Here is a 24,483-nt window from a genome sequence, read left to right as displayed (position 1 = left end):
TTTTCTCTCTCTCTCTTTCTTTTTCTCTCTCTCTCTCTTTCTTTCTCTCTCTCTTTCTTTCTCTCTCTTTCTTTCTCTCTCTCTTTCTCTCTCTTTCTTTCTCCCTCTCTCTCTTTCTTTCTCCCTCTCTCTCTTTCTTTCTCCCTCTCTCTCTTTCTTTCTCTCTCTTTCTCCCCCCCTCTCTTTCTCCCCCCCCTCTCTTTCTCCCCCCCCTCTCTTTCTCCCCCCCTCTCTTTCTCCCCCCCCTCTCTTCTCCCCCCCCTCTTTCTCCCCCCCCTCTCTTTCTCCCCCCCCTCTCTTTCTCCCCCCCTCTCTTTCTCCCCCCCCTCTCTTTCTCCCCCTCTCTCTCTTTCTCCCCCTCTCTCTCTTTCTCCCCCTCTCTCTCTTTCTCCCCCTCTCTCTCTTTCTCCCCCTCTCTCTCTTTCTCCCCCTCTCTCTCTTTCTCCCCCTCTCTCTCTTTCTCTCCCCTCTCTCTCTTTCTCCCCCTCTCCCACTCACACCCCCCCTCCCCCTTGGATGTCCTTCAGGAGTGAGGATTTAATCTGGTTAGTTGACTTCCAGTACTGTCAGCAGTAGCAAATATTGTAGTTATCCTTTGAGTTTTGTGTTCTGATATTTTTCACTTCAGTTTTGCAGTTAAAATTCCAACATCTTCCACAAGCAATTGCTTGAAATGCACATCTGTTTGTGTATTTCCCTAAGTTTATCATCTCCAAGCTTCATAATTTCTGTTTACATCCAACATATGAAATAGGAGGAGTGGACCTTTCTATTCACATCTCCTGGCTGGAGGAGGCTTGGTTGTGTCTAGTTTCATTGCCTTTGGATAAAATGTTATATTCAGCTTGACTGTATATTGTTTAATCCATGAAACTTGACCACTTGTGGTCGGGTGAAGGCTTTGGCCATATTAAGCACGTGTTTCTGGTTTATTTAAAAGAAATTATGGCCATAAACCTCCCAGGTATTAACTTGGATGATGGAATTCGAGAAACAGCAGTCATATTTTAGATAATTGTGAAAGTAGTTATACGTCTGAGAGCAAAAGATTACAAATTAGAACAAACTTTTCAATTTGGGTTTACAATGAGATTTAATTTGATAGCAGTTCATCATATTTTATTATCCAGATATTGTTGAATAACAGCTACGTATTGATACCAACATTGTATAAAAACTGATTCGACACGGGATTGAAATGCTACTGACTAATTAAGGATGAGCTGCTGTGAAGGCAAATCATTTCATTTAAATTGCTGGTATTATAATGAACTACTTGCAGCAATAAATGTAATATGTTGCGTAAAAGAGATCGTAAACCCATCTAGGGGCTGAGATGAAGTCATAACCATCAGGACAAAGCATTCATGGTTTGTCACCACTATTTGCACCTGAATATTAAAATGAAACTTGCTGTCTGATACTTATTACTGTGCATTTGTGGTCTTGATTGCTATTAGGCATTGTTTATTTTCACAAATGTTTCCATTTATAATGTTCTTAGAAGAAAATTGCCTCTTTTAATTATCTTCTACCACAATAGATTGAATCATTTTTAATTAATTATATTTTAAAATTATTGATGTCGCATCACAATGTCAGCAGAATTCTGAGATTTAATTGCAATCCTCGACTCATCTCAGCATCTTCATTGTATATAATAGACTTCTAAAAGTACAATGAACTTACTGGGATGCAAGGTAGGAACCTGTTAGACTAGCAATGCTATGTAAATAAAATGGTAATGAAAGTGGATCATCAAAGACCTCAAGATAGTATCAAAATACTAATCACTTTTAACAGCAGAGTTAGAAGAAAATTTACTATTCAGTACATGGACATTGTACTGTATAATTTAATTTTTTTTATGTTGTTGAATTTATTTTTTTGATCACCAGTACACAATTGGCAATAGTAGAAATAATGCCTGAACGCTTGCTGCAAGTGATCCAGAACAAATTTAAAATATACTCAAATATTACAGTGAATGGTAGCTGGCTGATGTGTTCTGGCTATCTTTAAATTTTTGAAGATGAAACAAATGTAATTCAATATATCATGTCACGCTCATGTTAAATGTATTAGTAAAGAAGAGTGAACGTGCATTTCTTCATATTACTTTGTAGTGGTACTATGGCTTTAACAGGTGTATTTTTCCTGTGTTTTTCTCTCTGAAGAGAAGTTGAGACAGAAGGGTTGAGGGGTCTGCTTTCTGCCAAGAAAGTAAAGAGTTTGCTTGGTCTTAGTTTTTTTTTTAAGTTGAAACAAGAGAAGCAGCCTAAAGAGGTGGGGTCAAGCTCCCATGGAACCAGGATTTTAGTTTAGTTTTCAGGAGCTGTTGAGATATGGAAGCTGTGTTACAACCTTCCCTCCTACAGCAAAACACTTGAGTTCTCTCTCTTTTACTCACTCTTTCTCAGTTTTCTCTTGATGTTCTTTCCTCCTGGACTGGAGAAACAATGCATGTCAGACAATCTATTTTATTGAATTTGACTTTGCCAATTGTTATCTATGGGGTATTACTATGTTGGAACAGTGTAATTTAGTAGTTAAATAATGTATTATTCTGTCAAGATTTCCAATAGAGTTCAGTTATTCCAATTCTTCTTTCTTTTGTTTGTATTTTTACTATAGTGTATGAATAAAGTGTGCATTGCTTCAAGCTTGGTAGTTTGACCAATTGAATTACATCTGTAACGCAACAACCTACACTTGCCTTTAACAATAAGAAAAAGTTGAGGTCTAGGCTATATTTTTAATGTATTTTGAAAAGGTTTGGTCTGGTCCCTATCAACTTCATCATTGGTAATGCTTTAAAAGCTACTTTTTAAAAAATTTTCTGGGCTGCACTCTTTTTTTTTTCAGGCGAAGTCAGGGTTGAACCACAATTTTTGGACAATGTTTTACCATGAGGCCCAGTCATATCCACCAGCATTCAGGACATTGCCTCCTTGCCAACTCCAATTGTGCAGGACACAGCACACCAGGATGGTGTGAGACAATCTATCTGGACTATACTGAAGGGTCCGTTTCCCAGATCTGTCCAAGTAGAAGAATCACATCTTTAGCAGTCCTTATCGTCTGCTCTACCATGACCCTAGTCAAAGCATAGACAGCATTAAACCTGCGCTCTCTGCATTCGTCAGGAGGTTGTGCAACGGTGTCATCACCCAGTGTCTCAGTGAATGGCTGTTGTCTCACAGTAACTAGTCTTGAAACGCTCCTGGACCCTTACATTTGTGAAGTACTTGAGAGTGCTGCAGGATGTCAGAGTAATGGACTCATGCTTCTGGTAAGTGGTAATGGTGATCACCGATCAGTCAAATGAAACTCCTTCCTGTTGATGAATTTTGTAGTTTTGTGATGGGACTCTCCCAGTTCCATGTGTGAGCAGTTGATGGGACTGTACCTGGGGAAACCAAATTATATTTCTGAAACCACTTGTCCAGGCAATACTGCTGACCTCATGAAGGAGAGTAAAATGAGCCTGAGGGACCTCTCGCAAATGGCATCGGTCACTGACCCTGACATCAAGGTGGACCTTGCCAGACTAGTTGCTCGATTCTACCAACCATCTCACATGGCACACGGCCATCAGACCTTTGTGAGATTCTGTTCCTTGTGTTCTCATGAATACAATGTCAAAAATGTTTCACTTCTAAAAACCATGTCATTTTATTTTTCTGGGAGAAAGTGAGGACTGCAGATGCTAGAGATCAGAGTCGAGCGTGTGGTGCTGGAAAAGCACAGCAGGTCAGGCAGTATCTGAGGAACAGACAAATAGACATTTAAGGCATAAGCCCTTCATCAGGAATGGAGAGAGAGATTCACTGAGATCCTTGTAGAGAGAGAGGAGGAGAACTTCTTCAAGATAGGCATCCTTGGAAGAGACTTCACAGTAGGGTTAAAATCAACTGGGAGAAAGTGAGGACTGCAGATGCTGGAGATCGGAGTCAGAGTGTGGTGCTAAACAAGCACAGCCAGTCAGGCAGCACCCGAGGAGCAGGAGAATCGACATTTCGGGCGTAAGCCCTTCGTTATTTTATTTTTCTGGAGTTTACATTGTGGATTGAAATTGGAAAATAAAAGTTTCAAGTACCAAAGATTGCAGAAGGATTATTGCAGTTTTGAAAGGAAGTAACCTGACACTTTTTTAAATTGCTGTTTGCAGAGTAGCTTGTTCAAATAGTAGTAACTGGTTTGGAGATGAGCTAGAGCTAAGTGCTGTGTACAAATTGAAATTCAGCCAGCATCAAGTAGCGGATGGTCTGTAGACTTGTGTCAGTTATTGACAATAAAAGCCTTTTGCCTACCAACAGCTATGTGATTGGCTCCCAGGTAGCTGAACAACTTGGAGCTGTGAACGAAATAGTGAGAAGATATTCGGTCCCGACAGTTCTGTCTGTTCTCTGTTGTAAAAAGGACTTAAGCCTGAAGAAAAGCAGTTTATTTTTCATTCAGCAATTCCTGTAAACTGTGATATTTAACTAATAAGAGACCTTTGTAAGTGTGAACCAGTTACCCTGTGTCTCCTGCAAACAAGTGAAAGCATCCAGTGAAGGAAGATCAAGAAGCAGTAATCCAATCAGCCCAAGAATTATCTCAGCATATCCTGTGAAGTGGGACAACTGAACTGCTTTCCCACTCTTTCACCTGTAATGCCTGTGTTTTTAGCTCTCCTGTCTGTATCAGTGTAAAGGGAAGTTTTTGATGGTGGAATGGCAGGTTCAAGATTTAACTTGCAGTTTATGCAGATGGTTTGTAATTGTTTATCAGTAGAGATGATTGCCTATTAGGAATGAATAGTAATTCTTACTTGGTATAGAAACCTGGTCTGCCAACCTGGGTGTAAAGTTCAGTTAAATTGAGGAATTCTGTGCACTTCCCAAAATCTTTAATTTTTGTCATAATGATAGGATTAGTGGGGATCATTTCTCAGCACATTACTTCAGAAATGCATAACACACTCCAATTTTTAAATTTTTTTAAGTGATTAGAAAGTTAGAAATTAAAAAAGAAGGATCAGGGCATCACACAGTGATGGTCAAATCTTTTGTTACCTAATGTGTGATGCGGTGCCTTATGTTTTAATGGGATGTCTTTGAGTAAGGCAAATGATGGAATACTTGTTCAGTGTTATTGAGTTAAGATTATGTAGAAACATAAAACATAAATGAATCTGGATTTCTTAGCCCGAATGTTGCAGTTGTAAAAAATTGTTAGTGCTAGCTGTCATTACAACTGTGAAATTGTTATCTGCACATAATCTAGAATTTGTTAGTAATTTCTTGCCTCTTCAATGAGTACACAATTGAAATTCCTGCAGACGTCAGTCTTTTGAATTGGCGTGATTGACATAAATGTCCAGTTTTATGCTCTCTGTCTCACTATAAGAACCTTAAAGTTACATCATATTGAATGAGATAGAAATTGTTTTTAATGAAACTGCTAAGTTATAATTACTGCTGAATTATCTCTGTGACCCTAAAGAGAACTAATATTTATGGAATGTAATATTTATCCGTTATGATTGTGTACATGAACTTTTCTGAAATTGTGTTTCTGATATTTCAGCCTCTCCCTTTGTAAGTACCTATTGAGTCTCATACCTTCAAATTTTTACTGTTTTTAGGGATTTGTAAAAATACAACACATCCCTCTTAATCCTGTATTTCTTACCCCTGTTTACCTTACTGTCGATACATTGTCTGATGTTGAATTAAATATTCTAATAGACACTTCCTGATTTTGGTTTTGCATGGCTTTGTGAAGGTTACTCAGTGTGATTGGTTGAAGAGATACATAGTTGTTAGCCCTGTTCATGATAATCTAAAGTCCCCTGTGATTTTGGGGATTTTTGATGACTTCAATTTCCGGAATAAGAAAGCTTGGAAGTGTAAGGAACGACTAGCATTATTTATTTGCTGCTAAGCACACAAAGTGGACTAATATTATTATGCAAAATAATTGCCCTAAAAGTGGATTCTAATTTATTGTTTTACTGTTTGGCTTTGTTTTTGAATCTAATTTGAAAGACCACTCAAATTAAATCAATTTCCGGGCTGGAAAGTATGGAGGAAGGGGTTCTTGGACATGGAGGGTATGGTGGTTCCCATTAAATTGGAAACAGTTCAATAAAACAGAACTAATATATCAATAACTGTCAAAATAGTAATGATCATAAGCAAGAAACTACATGAAAATTGTTTCATTAATGGTTTTCAATGTACTTACTGAAGGGAAAATGCTACTAGTCAAATTTTGGGCATATTCTGAGAAAGTAATATTGGATGTCAAAGATTATGTGATGTGAGTTAAAGTAAAAGGCTGAATAGAACTGATAGTAATGGAGTTCTCTCAATTTTATTTTGAAACATCAGAATACAAAGCCAAAAGGCATTTCAGTTATGATGAATCGTCAAGTGTAAGACTGTATTGTCGTGGTTCTGAAGTGTATGGGACTCTGGTTCAGTCACTGCTGACATGTGAATGATGAGGTGGTGTCCTTCTTCATTTGAGGACTATATGTGGTATTACCTCACCATCTTCAACATCAAGGAAGATTTGATCAATATTTTACTAAATTGATGCTGTGATTATTTCTAGTTTAATTTTGGAGGGGGACAATGGGGAGTCTTTACGTTCTGAAGTTGTTGAACTTAACGTTCCGTTCTGAAGGCTGTAAAGTGCCGAGGCAGAAAATGAGGTATTGTTCCTCTAGCTTGCAATGGGCTTTGCTGGAACACTGCAGCAAGCCTAGGACAGAAATCTTAGCATGACAGCTAGATGATTTACAAAATGGCAAGTGACTGGAAGGTCAGGATCATTCTTAGAAAAAGTGGAGTGTTTTGCATTGCAGTCACACAGTCCGTGTTTTATCACTCCAATGTGGAGGAGATGCCTTTGTGAGCGATAAGTAGAGTGGACTGGATTGAAAGAAGTAACATACCTGGAATCTATGAATACACCTGCTGATGACTCCAAGACACAGGATTTGGGAAAATGTCTTTTTTTAAGCAAATCTTAAATTCTGTTCTACAAACAACTACTTATACTCCTTTACCCCCCCTTTAAAACACTTGTAAAACCTACCTCTTCGATCAAGACTTTTCATCATCTGCTGTTATATCTTTTGTTGCTTGGTGGAAAAGTTTGTTTGATAATGTACTTGTGGAGTGCCTTAGTGCCTCTACAATAGAAAAACATCCTATGTACACGTAAAATGGGTTCAACTCCAATAAAGGTGGATGGATATTTGCCATCTATTTTGAGCTAAGAGGAAGAACTCCATCAACCCAAGCTTTTCTTACCAAAGTAGACCATTTCAGTCATGAAGATGAAAAATAATTCTGAGAAAATTCAAATTTGAATTTGAAATTGTGAAGAATATCTCCGGTTGGTATGTTGGATCATTTTGTAAATGCATTTGTGAGGATTTAAGAAAATAAGGGAAGGAGTTACAAAATTGCAGGAAAAAAAACTGACAAAAATATTCCATAACAACATAGAATCTTGGAAATTGCAAAATGTCACTGAATGCTAGAGTGGTGACCATGGACTGGGGAAACATAAATGTTCCTGTTGTTTTTAAAAGAAGTGGCAAAAGTGAACCAACAGATATTAGTCAAGTGAGTTTGATATCCATTGTGTATAAAGTTTTGGAAAAATCTATTCAAGTCATAGAGTGCCGTGAAAGATAGCTAAATGTTAGCAGAGGAAAGGAAGATTCTGGTAACTAACTTGCTTTATTTGACATTATCACAAAGGAACTTGCTAGGAATATATGTGGCAGTGGATGTGATGTACTAGAATTTCAGTAAACTCTTTGATTACTATGCTTTTGGAAAGGCAGGTGCTATGTATGTCATTGGTTGACCAACGGAACTTGGAGAGTAATAGTACAGTGCTTGTCATTTAAGAGAAGAATGTTGCAAATGGGATTTCTCAGTGGCCTGAGTGTGACATCTTTTTGCAGAATCATCGAATCCCTACTGTGTGGACATAGGCCATTTGGCCTGTTGAGTCCACATCGCCCCTCCGAAATACATCCCAACCAGAGTCCCACCTCTACCCTATCCCTGTAACCCTGCATTTCCCATGGCTAATACACACAACCTGCACATCCCTAAACAAATTTAGCATGGCCAATCCAACTAACCTGCACATATTTGGACTGTGGGAGGAACCTGGAGCACTCAGAACACCCACGTGCAGACAAGGAGAATGTGCAAACGCCACACAGGCGGTAACCCCTGGCTGGAATCTGGTGCTTAGGGGCAGTGGTGCCAACCACAGAGTCACTGTGCTGCCCTTGATTTTGTAAATAATTAATTACAAATGATCCAAATCTGGGCACGAGCACTGGGACCTCCTTCGTGGGCAATCTAAAGTTCAACAGTGCTTGACTTGGCCACAATTGTGTGGATTGGCAGTCGTTCCCCAGCGACTGGGAAGGACATCGGGGTCAAGATTAGAGTGGTGCTGGAAAAGCACAGCTGGTCAGGCAGCATCCGAGGAGCAGGAAAGTCGACCGTTTTGGGCAGGAGCCCTTCATCAGAAATTAGTGCTAGCTATGAAGAGAGGTTGAGTAGGTTAGGTTTATTTTCACTAGGAAAAAGGAGATTGAGGGGTGACCTGATGGAGGTTTACAAAATCATGAAGGGTATAGACAGGGTGGATAGAGACGAGCTTTTTCCCAGGGTGAAGGATTCAATAACGAGAGATCACGCTTTCAAGGTGAGAGGTGGAAAGTTTAAGGGGGATACATGCGGCAAGTACTTCACACAGAGGGTGGTGGGTGTTTGGAACACGTTGCCAGCAGAGGTGGTAGAGGCAGGCATGGTAGATTCATTTAAGATGCATCTGGACAGATGCATGAGTAGGTGGGGAGCAGAAGGATACAAATGCTTAGGAATTGACTGACAGGTTTAGACAGTACATTTGGATTGGCTCAGGCTTGGAGGGCTGAAGGGCCTGTTCCTGGGCTGTAAATTTTCTTTGTTCTTTGACTCCAAAACTGAGCAGGATAAAATACAGTAGCATTCTTAGAAATTGGCAAGCAACTCTATTTCTTCCTTATTGTTCCATCTGTGTTGGGCTACTTGGCCATCTTGAATGTTATTTTTTGGGAGGTAAGATGATATGTTTTAATTTCTCTCAAGATGAGAGAATTCAGTACCGGTCAGTTGAATATTTCCTTTTCTCAGCTTCATTGAAGTGTTTGATGGGGAATTTCCATTCTTAATGGAAGGAGCCTGCCAAGTAAAATAGAAGTTCATCAATGTATGCAGCTGTCGTGTACTTCTGTCCTCTTGTTTGATTATTTTTCTTTCTCGTTGCCTGCAATCATATTTATACAATACCCATTTTCTCCTCCCATTTAGTTACCGACATCTGTACAGCAAATTTAAGAGACATTGTTGTTCACACCATAAAATAAAATTGAATACCATTGGAAAATTCTGTTCACCACTTCTACTCCCTCAAAATATATTAGTAATGTCATTAGTTGGAACAAAATAGAGTAGCTTTTATTTTGTCATTTCTACCATATACATGTGATACAGTAAAAAAACGAAACAGCGTTCTTCCAGGACAGAGTGTGTTACATGGAAAGCACAAACTACACAATCGTACACTGCATAAAGTGCATAAGAAGTGCAAAACACGTAGGTTACAGTGGAATAGAAAAATGATAAATAATTCGTGCAAAGAAGTTCAGATGGGAAAGAGTCCAATCATACTGTGTTAAGGAGCCTGATGGCTTGGGGGAACAAACTGTTGCACAGTCTGACTGTGACAGCCTGAATGCTCCGGTATCTTCTGCCAGATGGCAGGAGAGAGAAGAGTTTGAGTGAGGGATGTGTAGGCTCTTTCGTGATGCTCTTAGCCTTTTGGATGCAGCGTGTCATGTAAATGTCTGTAATGGAGGGGAGAGAGACCCCGATGATTATCTCAGCTGTCCTCACTATCCATTGTTAGGTCTTCTGATTCGTGACGGTACATTTCCCGAACCAGGCAGTGATGCAGCAGCTCAGAGTACTCTCAATGAACCCTCTGTAGAATGTGGTGAGGATGGGGGGTTGGGAGGTGGGATTTCCTCAGCCTGCACAGAAAGTAGAGATGCTGCTGGGCTTTCTTGGCTATGGAGCTTGTGTTGCGGGTTCAAAGGGCTTCAAGTTCAAGATTAGACATTGCTTGTATTTGCTTATTCTAAATCTGTAAGCTTTATTGGTACCCCAGTACCCTCTGTCCTTTCTGCTGTCATATTAATGATCAAACAGGTCTTCAGACAGTTATCCCAAGTTGCTATCTATTTATGACATCCAGTTGGTGAAAAAAACAATCTCCCATTGGTGTCATGAACTAACAAGAGGCATATTCAGTTCTGTTGCATGTTCTATTGCTATACTAGTAGTGTCTGTGTATGTCTCCCATAGGTTAGTGTGCTTCACTGTCACGGCCATCAAACGATCAACACTGCCAAATGATCATAATTGAGGCTGGTGGATCAGTGCTAGACAACTAGGGGACTGAGACCTGTGACTTGGATTTATGAGCGAGAGTTTGCAGTCCCATGCTGTGGAGTTTATTTCTAATTTTGTTATGATACACATCAAATTAATTTGGATTTTAAAATGTGAATAATGCAAGTTTTGTTTATATTCCCTTATCACTTAGGTTGGTTCTTACTCTAATAAATCATGGATTCACATTGAAAGTCCATTGGTTTATATTCTGATTAGTCACAATGGTTTGGTTACAGATTAAGAATGAGAAAACTGTCAAGCTGTCAGAAATGTTCCTCCGATAAATGAACCGTAAAATACTTTTAATATGAAAACATTCAATTATCACTATTCCCACATTAGCCATTTAAAGCCTACTATGTATGTCACAGCATGCTAATGACAACATTATGCAAATTTTTCTAGATGTTACTACTGAGGGATTTCTAACAGCTGAAAAGCTTTAGATACTGTAAAACTGTGTATGATAACTTGAATCTAACAGTCAGGCAGCACATCATAAATGTCAAGTTGTCAATAAAATGTTTTAAAACACACTTAAACTAATTTTTCTGGCCTTGGTTTGGGCTCAAAGCTCTATTGCTGCTGCTTTTCTGACAAATATCACAGGCCTTTATAATTAGCAGTTAAGGGTTAAGTTTATCTAATGCATCCTGCAATCCTTTATGTCATTCAGGTTAACTTTCTGAGCAACATATAACTTTGGTATTTGCAATTTAAATTCTTAAGATCTAATTGTCTAACCAGCTAGAATAACGTATAAATAAAAACCGAAAGAACTGCAAATGCTGTAAATTGGAAACAAAAACAGAAGTTGCTGGAGTAGTTCAGCAGCTCTGGCAGCATCTGTGGAGAGAAAGTAGTGTTAACATTTCAGGTTGAGTGACCCTTGCTTAGAATTGATGGGAGCTCAGAAAATATTGGTTGAAATGCAGAAGATAAATCTACTTTCAGACTCTTAATATGTGAATATATATATAAAACGCTCTGTACTATATAGTCAGGCATTTGACAAAAGATGGGGAGAGGGAGAGAGAGAGAGAGATGGCTTAGAAATGACGCAAAAGCAATGCAATACTTCTTAATGTTCATATCCACAGATTCCTGAAGGTAGCAGGGCAGGTAGATGAGGCGATTAAGAAGGCATACAGGAAACTTGTCTGTCTTAGACAAAGCATAAGATGCAAGAGCAAGACAGTTATACTGGAATTGTATGTAATTCTGGTTTGGCCACAACTGGAATACACTAATGACCTAACGTTCCTGGAGCCACTGTTAAGATCCGAACCTGAAGAGTGATCAGGGAGAAGATTAGATATTAAGGTTAGCTTTGTCACCACGTATTGAAAATCAAACTATTACATGTGTAGCCCTAATTCTTTGACTGACACTCTGCAAAGGGCAATCCTACATCTTCCAACCCGATATCTTTCTTACAATTTTCAGCACAACCTTTGATACATGAGCAATCAGACGAGTTGGACAAAAGTCAGAATGTATGCATACTGTTGGTTTCTTTCTTCGGGTGATCATTATTTGTCTGAATTGAGTTTTCTGGCCATTCTCCTAATATGTAAATACCTTTTCACAACTCAGTAAACATTGTGTGTTCTTTCTTATTTCTGGTTCAATCTGCAGGTGTTTCATCTACACCAGGTGATTTTCCAGTTTATATTTCATTCCCTGGATCTCATCTCATGTCCTAGTATTTTTGGTTCAATCAAATAGATGTCGAAGTTGCTCACTACTTCTAGCTCAATTATTTTAGATTTTTCATTTTTTACAAAGGGCTCTTCAACATGCTCCTTTCATCTTTATCTTCTTTCATCAGAGCTTTTCAAGAAGTCACCTTCCTTACTGCTGCTGTTTTCTTCTGTCTTTTGCAACCCTGAAGTTGTAATACCAATTTCTTGATCTCTTTTCACCTGATTTCTTTGCCCTTTCCCTCTTTGACAGATTTTGAAATTTGTTTCCATTGCTCATTTGTGCTGTGTTATCAATAGGCAGAATTTTCACACGCCTGGAACAACATGGGCAATGGAGAAAAAAGTGAAAAAATATGACGAATGAAAAAAATCTGATTCTCGACTTGAGAAAATATTTCTGATTTTGGAATTCCCTTGCTATACCTTTCCATGTCTCCACCATGCTTTTGTGCTCGAAGATACTCCTTATAAGCAAGTTTGACTGCACTTTTCGTCATCTGCTGTTGTAGCTCCTCATGTAACTGTCATGTTTGATTTTACAATGCCTCTTTGAAGCACTTAGCATCTTTAACCAAATAAAAAGATGCCTATGAAAATAAAAATTATTTTGTTTAAACCTGTATAAACTAATGTGGTTTGCTCTGTCAAACTACAAAGTGCTCATATTTTTGAACAATATGGAATTATAGTGGGAAAACAAACAATGAAGTGTACTGATCAGTGAACTACTGTAGTAGTTCCTGTCTCTCATAGAACCATCAGTGCACAGGAACAATCAATTTAATTTGTCAAGTTTACACTGATGTTTCTTTTTGTGTCAGCCATTGTCCAATTCAATTCTTTTTGCTAAACACATCCCTTAATGTTCCTCGTATTCAAGCAACTATCTTAAACAAGTCATGACTTCTTTTCGCCAGAGGTTTCAGGACACATTATTGCAAATTTGGATCCCCTCCCCTTGATGTAAAAGTAAGTTTTCTTTTTGAAAATTTTCAAAAGATTTCAGAGAAAAGATTAAGTGGGGAACAAGTGATACTTAAGTGAGGTTATAGCTTGAGTAACCTGTACACAGATGACCAGAAATCTGTCAGTGATATTGTTAGTTAATAGAGAAACATCAAAGGAACTAAAGATAATTATTACCTGAGGGTAAAAGGGCATTGGACATGTCCATGTGAACAGAAACATTCAGAAATGGAGGAAGAGAAACCACCTCAATGTAGAAATTTGAAACCAAAACAGAAACTGCCAGTGAAAAGGAGAGAAAAGGCCAGCATTGCAGGTGTCGGGAGATCCCTCCTGTTGGCACTGGATCACAGCTCCAAAAGTTAATCCTTCCTTTCTGAATAAAGAGAAGCTAACTAGTATAATAAAACTGATTGTCCTAAAGGAAATGGGGCCAACCCTCCGACTTTAAGCTATGGTCCCAGTTATTGTACAATACTAAATCATGTTGCTGAAATGTATGAAGTTTCTGCTTAGAACAATATAGGAAGCAAGGCCAGAGTGGGAATTGCACGGGAAAATAATATCACTTGTTGCTGGAAAAGCAGGGCCAGGGTTAAGAGAAGGACAAAGTGCTCAAATGAATTACCTACTCTGCTTTTGGCCTCTTTAGTGTGGAGGACGTTCCATTTGGGGCAGCAAATACTGCGTATTAAATTTGAAGTTTGCATGAAACAATCCCTAGGGACTCGTCCCTCCTGGATATACTTTTCACTATTCCACCATATTTGCAGCTTTCTTTTCCTTCTTACCTTTCTGTGCAACTACAGCAGCTGCAACACCTCTCCCATTTAACTCTTTTCACACTAAATCCTCCCATATCACTATCCAGGACCCCAAAGGTGATGCCAAGTTATTTACAAGTTTCTCCTCAACTCTCGCATTGTGCTTGCTATTTGTGATGCGCACTCCCTTCCATTGAGGAGATTAGATGATTAAGCAACCTGGCCAAATGCCTCCATTCTATCTCTGCTACCCGTAAATAATCTCATCAAATGTATGTCTAGCTTTAGCTTTAATTTCTGATGAAAAGTATACATTTACAGGTGATGAGTGATCCTGTGTTTATAAGTATTTATAAAGTGATCCAGTATATTCTGCTTAATTTTTAATTTCTCAAGGTTTCTTTCCATGGCTGTGGACTGGCACTCCTGTCAACACCCTTGTCAATGTGTTTTTCACATTCTTTGTTGCTTTGAGTTGTGAACTTGAGTTAGTTGGTAGCAATGTTTGAAATCGCAAATAAGCCAATGGCACTGTTAAATAGTTCAGCAAATAATTCTGTTCAAGTACTTTTTTGGTGGAGTTGGGAATTTCCTGGATTCTACAGTTGAAGGTGAATGTGTCTTCTTTATGGTGTCCCTATCTCCTTTCAGGTGATTGATTTGGAGTGGAAAGAGAAAAAAAATGAGGACGGCGATGATGGATTATTTAAAAGTGAAATGTTAAGCCAGAAGTCTAAATATGTGAAAGTGATTAATGAAAGGTACCCAGTCCTGAAAATTGACTGTGGTCCCAGTCCATTCCCCATGAACATACATAAAACAAGATCAAGTGATGTTTAAAGACCATAACCACAAAGGTCTGAGATAGCATAATATTGATCAGTATTTAATCCTAAAACAGGATTCCTCACCTCAGTAAGTTAGTCTCAGAGTCATTAGTTGTACTTTAGCTTCTTTCCTGAGATCTACTTCAGATCTTTTTATTGATGCTGTCTGTGATCTTGCCTTTGCCTCAGTCACTGGCCATGCCCCTGGAGAATGTGGTCATATAATGATGTGGCATTACAAGTGATGAATAAATATTAATAATTTCTTACAGGAGAAACCAGTGGAATTTTTAAAGTAAAAAATTATGACATGTTAGCACTAACTACAAGATGCTGGTCATGGGCCCAGACTGACAATTAAATATTTCAGATCGTAAAGACTTGTGGTGAGAAGGGCAACCAAGACAGGGAAGAGGATATTTGGCTAGAAACTTTGTTCAAGTTGTGACTGTAGGGAATGGAGTTGGTGAGAGTTATCTGAAGGGGCCAACATTGATGATGAGCATGGGAAAATCCAGAACTGGCTGTTGGACAACAAAGGCAGTGGGAGTTGAGAGAGGCGATGAGTAGGTAGAGCAGTGAATCATTGGTGTTGCCATATTTGTAGATGATGTTGTGAAGGTATAGCACATAAATTAGAAAAAGGGAAAGGCAAATACTACATCCATAGAGGACCCCAGGTTAATGGTGCTAAAAACTGTCTCCCTAAACTTCCTTACCCCTCTACACTTTTTGTCTAAAGCATCTTTGTACATATGCAAAGAGAAAAGGTTCCTCCGTTGTGGAAGACTACTAAATCAGAGGTCTGCCAGGTTATAGAATCCAAAGTTATGTCTGCAACTTAAAAGATTATATCATAAAAAGAAAAATTTTCTTGCAGTGACCTTCTGAAAAGTATAATGTGCTTTAAGTTTTACCACCACCATTCAGAAACCTCTCAAAAGCATGAAGTAAATTAATTTGAAGAACAATGATAGGTTAATCAGCAATCTGATTAACCCATCATTGGGTTGGTGACTATATCAAACATCTACTGAAGATTGACTCAATATTTAGGGTGAATTTATGATACAGCAATCTCAATTTTTCATAATAGTATTTGCACTTGATTCATGGGATTTGGGAAGTAAGAGAGGGTTAAAATATCACTGGTTCACAGAATCATGGAAGTGTTATAGCACCAAAGGTGGCCATTCAGCCCATAATGCCTGCACGACTCGTCAGATGAGTATCATTACCCAGTGCTAATCTCCTGCTTTCTTCCTATATTCTTGCACTTTATTTTTATCCCAATAATTATCCAATGCACTGTTGAATGTCTTGATTGAAGCTGCCTCCATCACACTTCCAGGCAGTGCATTCCACATCCTTAGTACTCACTGAGTGAAAATGTTTTTATTCCCATCACCCTTTCTTCTTTTTCAGGTCACTTTAAATCTGTGTCCTCATGTTCTTCTTCCTTTTATGAGTGGGAACAGCTTCACCCTATTTACTCTATCCAGCCTGCTCATGATTTTGAAAACCTCAATCAGAGCTCCTCTTAGCCTTCTCTCCAGATAACAGTTGCAACCTATTCAACATATCCACATAACTGAAGTTTTCTCATCCCTGGAACCATTGTTGTAGACCACTTTTGCATTCTCTCCAAAAACTGTTTTCTAATCTTCCCGTTCAGAGATGTTATTACATACATCTAGAATGGGTGGGATTTGAACCCCAATCTCCGAGCTCAGAGGTAGAGATGTGCCACAAGAAGCCCTCTAAAACTTCGCTGTGACAAATACATTTCAGAATATTTCAGGGCAAAACTCACTTCACCCCAGACAGGACTTGAATCCACAGTCACTAGCTTCAGAGGCCAATGCCTTAACCATTAGGCCACTGGGGGTATGTAATGTGTTCACATCCTCCCTGTAATGTAACACCCAGAACTGTACACAGTACTGCAGTTGAGGTCTTAAATGTGTATATACAGTTCAGCGCTACCTCCTTGTTCTTGTATTTGTGTGAGTTATCTGCAGGGGCCAATGTTGATGAGCATGGGAAAATCCAGAACTGGCTGTTGGACAACAAAGTTAGTGACATTTGAGTGGTGATGGGTAGCTAGAGCAGAGTATCATCGGTGTTGCCATGTTTGCAGATGATATTGATAAAGCAGAGGATATTGCATTCTTGCTGCTCTCTCTACACTTCCTGCCACTTTTCATGGATCTGTGCGCATGTAAACCCAGGTCCCTTGGCTCCTAAATCCCTCAGAACTATAGCCCCTATTTTACATTGAAAAGCAGTGTCCTTACTACCAACGTGCATCATTTCTCACTTCTGTGCAGTGAACCTCATCTGCCACTTATCTACCCATTCCACAATTTGGTTGGTTCTTAGTTTTACTACAAACATTTGGCTTGTGTCCAGTGAGATTTTTTTTCCCCAAACAAATGTACTCACATTTCAAACTTGTTGAAATTAATGAACTTGCAGAGATCGTTGCCAGCATACTTAAGAAATTGGCAAATTCTCACTGTCAATCATTTATTTGACTTTATTGCTTTGTCAATAGTTTAATTTTGGGGCACTTCAACAAGGAAATGTTGAGATCGCTTAAGTGCTTTGAGTTTTTGAAACTTTATAACCTGCACCATTCTAATTTAACAACATGCAAGTGATGTGACTTCTGGGGTAGTGTGGCATTGGACAATGTCATGAGAAGGCTTATTCGTGATTTTACATACAACTGCTATATAATTTTATTTGGGTGATAAAAGGATCCTGTTCTGTCCCTGCTCTGCACGTGAGAATAGCACATTGTTTTTGCTATGTAACTGCAACTTTCCTGAATTAAGGATTGTTCTGAATTTGCTCATTTTTCCTTCTGAATAGCAGCCATGGCAACAGCCTTGTCAGAATCGCAATTTTGTGAGTTCAAGCTTCACTCCAGAATTGAGCACACAATCTCTGCATCCACTTTTAGATGATTAGAGTTTGTTTCAACTGAGAATCTGAAAACACTGTCTGTAGAAAAAAATGTTGATGGTAGATGTTACCACTTGTGTGATTAGGGTAATTAATTTGATATGGTCTAAATGTACTTCAGTAAGGTTTTGATAAGATCCCTCATGGCTCTCAAGAAAATGAGAGCCCAAAGGATCCAAGATTGCTGAGAGACAGAAAGCAGCGAGTGATAGTAGAGGGATGTTGCTGTGGCTGGAGGTTTGATTCAACTCTCTGTTCCACAGAACTCAAGGTTGTGATGTGCATTAATGATGTGGAATTAAATGTAAGGATTATAATCAAGCTGTTATCCTTAGTTGAAGGATCAGTAAGAAGGGGACACACTTTTACATGTGGTACATAGGAGATTTAGAGGAAATTTGAGGAAATTATTTTTACACCCAAAAAGTGACAAGTGTCTGCAATGCCTGGAAGGGTAGATGAACTGGGTGACCATCATTCAAGACCTATGGCCCTAGTGCTGGAAAGTGTAGATTCAGTATAGTTTTGTGATACGGACTCAATGGACCAAAGTGCCTTGACTGTACTGTATGATTCTGTGATAAATTTGCTGATGACAAGAAAATTGGTAGAGTGGTGAATAGTTAGGAAGATAGCTGTAAACTCCATTAAGTTATCAAAGACTGGTGAGGTGGACAGGGCAGCGGCAAATGAAATTCAACCGAGTAAAGTGTGAGGTAATGCACTTGGAGAAGGCAAACAAACCAAGGGATTACACCCTGAATCATAGGACCCTGGAAACTACTGAGGATCAGAGGGACCTTGGTGGCATTTTCACTGAAATATGGGCTGGTAGTTAAGATGGTGAAGAAGGCATTTAGGGTATTTGCTTTTACCAGTCAAAGCATAAAATGCAAGAGCAAGGTGGTTATGTTGGAACTGTATAAAATGCTAGTTAGGCTACAACTGGAGAGGTGTGCCCAATTCTGGTTAACACATGATGTGATTGCACTAGAAAGGATGCAGAGGAGATTTACTATGCAGAGGATGCTGACTATGGTGGAGAGTCTGAGCTATGAGGAAAGATTGGATAGGCTGGGATTGCTTTACTTGGAACAACCAAGGGGACCTAATAGAGGTATATAGATTATGAGGGACATAGTTGGGTGAACAGGCACATTTTGTTTAGACTTGTAGAGGTTCAGTAACAAAGAACTTAGATTTAGGTTCAGAACTTGAAGTCTAAGAGGAGAGGTCAAGAGATTTTTTTCGACTCAGGGTATGGTGAGACTAAGGAACTCCATGCTGAAAAAGTGGTTGAGTCAGAAACTCTTGTGACATTTAAAGAGGATTTAGATATTCACTTGTGTTGTCATAGCCTCCAAGGTTATGGGCCAAGAGCTGGAAAACAGGATTAATGTAATCAGATTTTTATTGACTGGTGTGAACTTGATGGGCCATTTGGCTCCTTCTATGCTTACATCTGAATTTAATGATGATTGAAAACCATGTACATTTCATGTTAGTATTGTTAAATTCACAACTATTTACATATACCAAACTATGTTTCCCCCTAATTTTGTTCCCCTCTGAGGACCTCCAAATTCCATGAGTGACAGCGTCTGGAAGTGAGAGTCAATATGTTAGCATGTGCAGAACCAGACCAGCAGCTGAAAGCAAATATTGAACTCATGTAACATGTTGGTACTGCATTATCTTCAAATAATTGTGACTTTTGGTTTGTCGTCTGGTTAAGATGTTATGTTTTCGTGATTGTCAAAATTCTCCAGTAAGCGTGTGTATCGACTCGTTTCAATATTGATCTTGTATTTTAATTTAAATTTGGTGTACACTGACAATCAGCTTCCTAGAGTTGGCAATAATTTACTTTAATTGAGCTGAGTGATAACTTTGTCACAGTTAAACTTGTTAGTTTACAGGATGTGCTGATTCTGAAAACTGATTAAGGTATTTTGAAAGCAGTTGGGCTTCTTCTGGATTCAGTAGGCCACAGAAAGGTGTGTCAATGCAATAGGACTTATTTGATATCCTGCAAGAACACAAACCTGGATTTCTTTTTTTAACATTGCATTCTTATGAAGTCAACATGCCCATTGTTCTGTGTAATGTTATTTAGTGCTCATTATTAACGATAACCTCATTAATAACTATTTACTCATTAATAGCAGCAAAGATTAAATCATGAATGCACTGAAAGTTAAATGATTGTGATTATTTTTCTTTTTAAATACCTAAAGGGTCTCTTCTCCTGTGTTTTTTGTTGTCTGCGAATATTTTAAATCTAACACATGTTGGAACTGTGTTTCTCGTACACACAATTATGTTGGTACTTCCCCTTGAAATAAAGCTCTCCAATAGCTCAACTCTGCCACTATCAGGAACTGAAGGGAACTGGGCGTGTTATTTTTAAACAAATGTACTATAGGAACATAGCTTATTTGTCACATTGAGAAGTTTCTTTTCCAAACAATTATTGACTTATAAATGCCAAATAATGTTACTAGCAAGGTTTCTGATACTGAATTTTACATTATGAATGCAAGATACTAAATTTATTATCAGGAAAACAATATATTTTAAGTCAGGTATCTGCTGTAAAATTGGTGACATTTGATAACTCCAAAACATCTTGTATGATAATCCTAGGGTGGGATATTCAGCCCTTTGAGCCCACTTCGCCATTCAATAATCTTAACTAACCTTCGATCTCAACTGTATGTTCCCAAACTATCTGAACATTTCTCAGTTCCCCTGGAGGTCAAAATTATATTTCCCTCAACTTTGAATGTATTTAATGATGGAGCACCCACATCTCTTCATGTGCAGAGAATTCTAAAGATCCACAACACTTTGAATGAAGAGGTTTCTCCTCCTTTCAATTCTGACTGGTTGAACCCCTTATTCTGGGATATTGTAACTAGGGAAACATCCTCCTTGCATTTACCCTGCTATCCTTTTAAGAATTTTATATGTGTCAATGAGATTGCTTCTCACTCTTCTAAACCCTAGGCATTTGTATATATAGTAAATTACAAAATATTAACAAAAAAGTGAACTCTGCAGCATGCTTTAGAACATGACTATAGGGGCAAAATCATAGTGTGTGGAACGTCAGGTTAGATCTTGTGCTTCTTATGTATGCTATTTAAGGTGTTTCTAGTTTGATTAATTGGCCCTTGTATCTCATTGAGACTCCCGTTTTAAGCAAATTTCGATGATTTGTGTCTGAAAGAAAAACACACCAAGTCTCAGGTTTAACTAATTGGTGTCACATCATTTAACTTGCCATGGCGGCTAACTCTCAAACAAGTGCTATTTAACCTTTCACCTCCTTCCCCCCCCCCCCCCCCCCCCCATTTGGAGACTCCATGTTTTGCACAAAGTGTACTTTACAACATCGTATCCAAGTACCTGCAAGTATTTAATGTGCTGTCATCATGACATCCATCCCTCATCTGACCAGAAACATGGCCATTATTTTTCTGCTTGATGTATGTAGTTTGGATTCCAAACCTGACTAAATGTACCACAAAAGAATTTGCAAATGAACTTAACAAACTATTATTTTCCTAACTCTGAGTTAAGAAAATGAATTATTGTGTATTTTCAATGCATTACATTCCACCATAGTTTCAATCTGTTATTTCACTCCTTGCCTGTATATAATTAAAGGTTAGATGATTTGTAGTTTATTTGTGATCAAAATCTAGGATCTATTTTATCACTGGCTAGTGATATCAATGCTGAGTACATGAGAATCATACAAAGTTTATTATGGTGAGATCTAAGTCTATGGTGTATCTCATTTTCTTCTGATCGCCTTGGACAGTGTGTTTTGTGCCCTATCTGTGCAAGAAAGAAAATACTATTTTCTCATCAACCTATTCAGAGATGTTATGACACACCTCTGGAAAAGGTGGGGCTTGAATCCAGAGTCGAGAGTGTGGCGCTGGAAAAGCACAAATCAATTTGACTGCATCACTTTCTTCGGGGATATGTGAGGAAAGTTTCTGCTGTTCACCAAAGAGCCAGTTAAACTGTACAGTTAAATATGCTGACCATCCCCATCACAGTAATGTTGGCAACAGCCACAGTCACAGCAATCTGAATTTACACCTCTGGTTTATCAGAAACTGTTACAGGGGACATGTCTAACATCAATCATTTTGCAGTGCACATATAGTAGACCACATATCAAGTTGACCACAAGTGGTTTGGTAGCTGGGCAATTAGCTAACATAATTTTTCATTGACAACCTGATGACATAATTAGTATACCCCATGATATATTTTGTACAATAATATTTGTCAGCACCCACGCATTATTTATGGCTGTCATGGGGCATGCACAAAATATGATGGCTATCAAGAACTTCACGGGTTCCATTACATAATTATTCAGGTAGTCAGTGGCAAATGACATTAATAATGCACATCAGTACCCACTTCCCCGCCAAATTGCTTTTTGGACAATTCTCTGCTTTGACATTTAAAGGAGAAAGTTAACATCAAGGATGTCTACTAAAAGACCAAGGTTACTCTGTTCAGCATGGTGCATGACATCATTGAGATAACAACAAACAACAACACAAATCTGAGACAATTCAGAATGTTTTACAATAAACTATGGCAAGTCTCCAATATTAACATTGTCTAGTGTCTACTGCACATTTAGAAACGCCAAACAGTAAAACAGTTCATAAAAGGGGAGGCAAGACTGCTGCCGAGGGCAAGATACAAAGTTGATAACCACCTAAAAGGTTTATATGTTGAAATGTCAGTTGCAAGCACTGGGCTTTACTGTAGCATTCAGTTAATTGCTATGTTGCAATGGACAATGCAGTGGTTTAAAAATACAGTCAACTATAGTTACCTCTGCACCAACTCAACTACTAGAGATGCCAGTACTTTTCTGTGCTACAACCTTATTTTATATCATCAGTGAAAAACACCCTAGATGTTGTTTAAATAAAGGGGTATGAAATGAAATTGAAAAATTATGTTTGTGGCTAGTGTTTTATTGCTGTGGTCCTGCTTGATAAACTAGTACAGCATTTTAATTTGGACCGTGTTCACAATCTCCTCAAATGGCATGCCTGTCTGCAAAGTAAAAGGCCCTGAGTATTAATACATGTAGCTTCTAATGCATGCAAACAGCCCACTGAGAGCCTGCCTGACACACCTAAATTAGTGGACAGCGTAATTTCTGTTTCATTCAAGATTGTCCAACAAAAGTTGCCCAATTGCAAAAAAACCCTCTAATGTTAGACATTATGTTGCAAGCATGAGTTGGTTGCATATGGCCAGTACCTTGCTTGTTGTGAATAGTGGCAGGGATGTGCCAGTTCAGTTTGCGGTGTGAGCCCTGTTCTTTGCAGACAAAAGGATTCTGTAAACGCACTGCATCTATTTCAACTCAGCAAAAGAGGTGGTAGCCATTCATGAGTTAATGTCTCAAACAGTTCCCTGACCAATCAGAGTCAACCTGTTTGGTTTGAAATTAAGGCAAAGCCTGGCAGTTAAGTCAATCAGCATCCATGGCAACACCTCTACCAATCAGAACCCACATGCAAATTAACCAACACTCCCCTCTCATGCTGTAGAAATGTTGGTTTCCCTGTTTAGTGTGTATTCTTCCAAAATGCCCCGTGGAGTGCAAGACAAAATATTTTGACAAATTCTGTTCTTTTCAACAACAATGAAATATGGTTAATCACAAGAAAAGTTTATGTTTCTCCTTTGGAGTTAAATTCAAGTACTTAATATAACAGTTCTTCAATGGCTGAGCAGGTAAACTCACTATCACTTTGAATTAGGGAAGAGAAAAGAACTATTCCACATTTTGAGTGACACCTATGAAAAGGCTTATACGGGTGTTATCCATACGTGGTTGATGTAACCTCGAACAGTTGAGCAAAGACCCAACCTCCTCCTTTGAAAGCTACTGAAGGGTACTCATCAGACTAGGAATTGTACGTTTGTATGGGTGACTGGGAAAGGGCAAGGCAGCTTTAGCAAAGATAACTTAAAAAGAAAATTTAAGTTTACTTACTTTGAGACTGGAGCAAAATGTGTGCAGGATATGGAAACAATAAGGATGATTGTTTTGAAAACACTCACCCGAGGAATCTTAAAGATGTCATGCAAATGTTACACATCTACTACCTGAAACATATTCTTCAGCAGTCACTCAAGTTGAGTGTCATGAGCTGCACAGTGACTTTCGAAATATATTTACTTAGGCAAACTTCAGAACTCTGGTCTAAAACTCAAATTGTTCATTCTTTCAAATTTAACAGGTGCTCAGTAAAAATTCAGTTTCACTTAGCCCGAAGTCTACTTCAACTATGTCCAAATTAAGTTATTGCTAAGTTATTGGAATATAATAAGTTATTGGACCGTCTCCTGTTTACAAAGGACAGCATCTCACTTCAGTTGGCCTGGACTGGAAAACCTTGCTGACACTTTTATCAAAGTTCACGTGATTAATGGCCACCTGAAACTGTAGCACCCTGTACCAGCAAGGAGTCAGTCAATGCCTTCAGTAATTAATCTCGGGCAGTCAATTATTATTAAGTAGGTGTTTAAAATTTAATGCATTTGTTATTTTAATAAATATTTTTGTCACTGCTTCAGTCTTTTTGTATAGAGTGACATTTCCATTATTGCTTGATGTCAGCTCAGCTTGTCGTATCTGTTTTTAATTTGTGTGGTAGTAGTG

At 38.5% G+C, this 24,483-nt stretch overlaps 1 protein-coding gene and 1 long non-coding RNA gene across 11 annotated transcripts in view; one reads left to right on the top strand and one right to left on the bottom strand.

Moving 5' to 3' along the window:
* Positions 1-24,483, top strand: part of bbx (BBX high mobility group box domain containing) — a 207,054-nt gene that overhangs the window by 91,623 nt on the left and 90,948 nt on the right. The gene's annotated exons all lie outside the window — the stretch shown is intronic.
* Positions 8,584-23,206, bottom strand: LOC140485914 (uncharacterized). 2 transcript variants are annotated; one of them, XR_011962477.1, is made up of 3 exons: positions 23,073-23,206; positions 14,877-14,996; positions 8,584-9,254 (listed from the first exon to the last, which is right to left on the bottom strand). It is a non-coding gene; the product is annotated as an uncharacterized lncRNA (long non-coding RNA). The 2 variants fall into 2 exon arrangements; XR_011962478.1 differs by lacking the exon at positions 14,877-14,996 and having other exon boundaries at positions 23,073-23,178.

The sequence above is a fragment of the Chiloscyllium punctatum genome, chromosome 15 (assembly GCF_047496795.1).
Source record: "Chiloscyllium punctatum isolate Juve2018m chromosome 15, sChiPun1.3, whole genome shotgun sequence".
Taxonomy (NCBI): Eukaryota; Metazoa; Chordata; class Chondrichthyes; order Orectolobiformes; family Hemiscylliidae; genus Chiloscyllium; species Chiloscyllium punctatum.
The sequence above is the reverse complement of the archived record's forward strand: the minus strand, read 5'-3'. Positions and strand labels throughout refer to the sequence as shown.